Below are 4828 nucleotides of genomic sequence, written 5' to 3'. Positions count from 1 at the left end.
CTGCTGAGACCCCAAGTAACACACACCCCAACCAATAGCTCTCAGATCCTAGGAGTCTTTATTCCATTCTAGGGCATTAAACGACTCAGTCCACCAAATCCTTGCCTTATATATGCATTTTATTCCAGACCGACAGGGGTGATAGCTTTATTAGCAGACTCTCAACTATGTGCCATGAGCTTCTGGATCCTCAAGCCTGAAATTGAGCTGCACTTCCATTGCTTTTCATTCTAATTGATTCAAGTAGCCTCATATTTCTCACATTTTCCTGAGATACACCTGCATATACTACAGGTACCAGTATCTGCACTAGTCAAGTTCTTGTTTACAAATGACAGAAAGTAACACTGAATAAGTTAAGCAAAAACAGTGATTTCTTGGAAGAAAATTAGCAGCTCACAGAATTAACAGGAGAGCTGGAAAATGATGTTCCAGATGGAATAAAAGGAGATAAAATGTAATCAGAACACCACCACCACAGCTACCACTGAGGTCAAAGCCATAGAATTCTCACTGCCATCCTTGATGACACCAAAGCCACTGGACTTGAACCCCTCTGCCTTTGGCTACTCAACTCTACTGCAGCTGTCCTGATAACCTCTAACTTCATGGCAGTTCTTTCTTTAGTCCATTGGCTTCAACATTTTCACATCAGCCACAGACCAACCCTGAAATTAGTGTCAGCATGTAGTTGGCTTTTTTATCCTTCTTGGACTCAGAGCTCTGCCACCTCGTCTTTGCCTGTTTCTCCCCCTATTATACATTCTAATATAAGACATTTTTCTCCCTTTCTCTGAAAATAAACCGAAATGTAGCTTGAGTAGAGATTCACAAGTCAGATGTTCATAAATTTATTATTCCTATATAATTTCTTAGACTTCTTTCTTAGATCCATTCAGTATTCAAATGTCAGGGCAAAGTCCTGTTTCCGTACAGAAGGCTTATCGAAATATTTTTATCACACAAGGCTTTCAACTTTTTCAGTAGTCTGGGACACTTATATCAAGTTGCCTTGATAGGAAAACATGAATAAATTCTTGGTTTCGCTGTGTAAAATACGTTGAGGATATATCCTTTTGACTTCTTGGTTCCACAAAGAATCATTCAAAATGCCTCTCTTAAATATGTAAAGGTAAGGCAAGTTAATTGGAATCATTTTGGGGTATTTACTGAAACCGCCTCCTGAAACTCTTCGTTGTGGCAAAGACATTCCTGTGATTAGACGGCAAAGTTTGCATAGAGGTTAAGGAACTTTTGGATACCTAGGTGGCAGAGGCTTCAACAACTTCCATTCTGATATTCAACATTAAACCCTCTCTGATAGATTGGGATGATGTCAACGTAAGTCCACCAAAGGCCTTCAAAAGGGGGCTCACAAAGTTGGAGCATAGACAGAATATCTAGGTTCAAGGCCAAGGTCTACTGTTTACAGGAAGAGAACGGATTCTAGCTGAGCTGGCCACTGATGTTGAAGTTCTTCCTGATCCAACAGCCATTGTGAGCACTTTGAGAATAATACCTTTACATGGGAAGAGACCAAAAAACTATTAACAGTGGTAAGTTCTCTGGCAGCAGATAACAATGGGGAAGTCAGATTACTGTCCCTTGAAGAATCACTGTGGCAGGTGCAGAAATCTGGACCAGCAGTGTCTTCTACCAAAGCAACTTCAGATGCAATTAATTTGAATATCAAAAAAGTTAAAGAAGGATCTTCCTTTGTACCACTAAGCTGGTGAGGCAGATCGTCATAGTTAAATGGAATTTCTACCCACAAAATATTCCTGTTATAATCTCTCCCTATTCTTTGTAGAGCCTTCTTTGTATGTCTCAGGAGGAGGTACCTGGTATGTATATGATGATTTGGACTAGTGAATCAGTAAGACCACCATTGTGCTGACACAAAGATGCACCAAAGTCCAAGCCTTGAAGAGCAAAGCTATGGTCTTTAGTACCTTTTATATCTTCATTATGCCTGTCTACCTAAACCTATGGTATGGACATTATCTGATGCAAAGACTGAATTATCACTCATTCATTGAGCGTATATAAAAATCTTACCAAGTAAAACCACATTGTTAAGTATATTAAGCACTAGACTGGGAATGAGCAGACCAAGCTGATTCCAAGACCTCATAAGCATTTAATTATCTGTGCAAATATTAACAAACTAGTTACTCTCTCTCTCTCTCTTTTTTTTTTTTTTTTTTTTTTTTTTTTTTTTGCGGTACACGGGCCTCTTACTGCTGTGGCCTCTCCCGTTGGGGAGCACAGGCTCCGGACGCGCAGACTCAGTGGCCATGGCTCACGCAGCAAGTGGGATCTTCCCGGACCGGGGCACGATCCCGCGCCCCCTGCATCGGCAGGCGGACTCTCAACCACTGCGCCACCAGGGAAGCTCAAGCTACTCTCTTTAAACCCAGTCCTCATCTGTAAAATCCATAAAACGGAAAAAAGTAAGACTGCTCTTGACTACAACCCAGAGTTAAAATGAAGATCCAATGAGATAAAGTATGTGACACTGCATTGAAAATTGGATTAAACAATGCCTAAATGTGAGAGATGACTTAATTCATCTTCCAGTTTTAACGGGTAAATTTGGAATTGGCAAATACTCTTCTGAAACAACATTTCTCAGAGGAGTTCAGGGCCTCTCCATCATCAACTCCCCAAAGCTTTTAAAGAGAGGCTGAATCTCCACTGCCACATTCAGAGTATGAAAAGTCCATTTAGCTGTCATCCCCTGTTCTTGGCAAACTCTCAGGGAATGCCAGCAAAACGTCTGAAATTGGAATGGCAACCCACCAAGTACATCCAAATCTTTCATCAAACTGTGCCTAGTTTAGAAGCAATATTATATTAACATTACCCCCACTGTGGATTATTTCTGATGAAACCAATCTGCCAAGGTGAAATGAGAGCATGTGTCACAGAGAAGCATAATTGGATTGACCTGAAAACTGTCTTGAAAAGTAAATAACCTTTCAATTAAAGATGAGCAAAGAGATTCCAGAATATACCAAGATTTCTGACTCCTTTAAATCTGTGGCCTGTCCCTTAGACCAAAATATAATCAAATCTTTTAAAGTTTCTGAATGGAATTAGAATAGAAATTTGTAATTCTGTTTATCGAGTCAGATTCTCCTGATGGCTAAACTCTCTTAATTGTAGCTTAGCAAACTTCAAAGGCAGAATCAGCTTTTTCAAGCTGACATGGCACCATTCAGGATGCACAAGGTACCAAAACAGTCTTTAAGTTCAACCTCTGCATGGTCATCATTTCCTTCTCTTTCATGGCTTCATCATCGTCTACCTCCCTTTGTAGCCATCTCCTGCTACACCCCAGAATTCTGTGGTCGTTCTATTTTCTGGACACCATAATGGGCTCTAGGAATATAGAGATGAGTAAGACATGAGCCTTGACATTGAATACTCTGTTTTCACCCCAATCACTTTCTTAGTTCATTCTTTCACTCTCAGATCAAAGACCTCCTTTATGATGTTTACTTATTCATCCAGGAAGACTTAAAAATTCCTTCTTTATGATTCCACTGCTCTTTGAACATATGTCCATTCTAATTTATATGGTATCCTTTATAATTATTAATTTATATATTTCCTTGAAATCAATGATCAAGTCTTTTCGTCTTTGTACCCTAATACCCCACATTGTATCTGGCACAAAATAAGTGTGAAAATATTTATTGAATAAGTGATTCCCCAATCCAGTCATTCCCCAGACACCAAACACTTTCATTTCTACCCTCTTAGTGGTTCTTCTCTCCAAGTCCCTTTTCTTCACTACTTTTATTGCCCAACTTTGGCCGCTCATCACCTTTTACTATATCTGTTTCAAATAAGTTTTTCACATACTCTTCTTACACATCTCAGATGCATTTTATGTTCCTACCAAAGTTATCTAAGGTCTGTGTCCTACCATCTTACTCCATTCATCAAATATTCTCTCCTGGGCTTCCCTGGTGGCGCAGTGGTTGAGAGTCCGCCTGCCGATGCAGGGGACACGGGTTCGTGCCCCGGTCCGGGAAGATCCCACATGCCGCGGAGCGGCTGGGCCCGTGAGCCATGGTCGCTGAGCCTGCGCGTCCAGAGCCTGTGCTCCGCAACGGGAGAGGCCAATTCTCTCCTAGATATACAGTAAAAATGTACTGTTCTAATTCTGCCCTCTCCCACCAAGTTCCTTTTGCTCCTAAATAATTTATGTACTTTTGATATCTCTGTGACATTGCCCATGTGTCCCTTAAGCTAAGAGGGCCCTGCTACTCATGTCTTCCCATTGAAAATTTAACCTATCTTTAATGTTTTAGCTTAAAGATCACACACAAAAAAATCACAAAATCACAGGCTAATAAGAATCTAGCCCTTCAAACCTACTAAAGGAACCTTCAACAATCACATCTAAAGGCAGAACTAAAACAAAAACCTAAACTCCTAATTCCAGATCTCTTTACGCTGGCCCTGCTGCCTCACCTGTAAACAGAATGCTCAGATCATGTATGGATCAATGTGGAACACCTCTGAGAGTTAAAGAGGGTACTAGTAATAATTGCACAGTTCATAATTACACCTAGACAAAAAGTGTGAATGAGGACATATGGTCAACCTGCGTAAATCGAATCCCCCTTAAACTATGGTCAAATTACATGGACCCTGTTCAACAAAGTGCTCAGCTAGATCTTTCTCCTAGTGACAGCTCATCAGATAATTAAGGCGATTTGAGCCTTTAACAAGTGATTTTGCACTCTGGTTCCCTATTTTAAAACAGTAGCAACAATAAACACACACACACGCAGTGCGACTTGTGTTCTTTCCC

This window comes from Lipotes vexillifer, unplaced genomic scaffold, assembly GCF_000442215.2.
Source record: "Lipotes vexillifer unplaced genomic scaffold, Lipotes_vexillifer_v1.1 scaffold440, whole genome shotgun sequence".
Taxonomy (NCBI): domain Eukaryota; kingdom Metazoa; phylum Chordata; class Mammalia; order Artiodactyla; family Lipotidae; genus Lipotes; species Lipotes vexillifer.
This window is presented reverse-complemented; position numbering follows the sequence as displayed.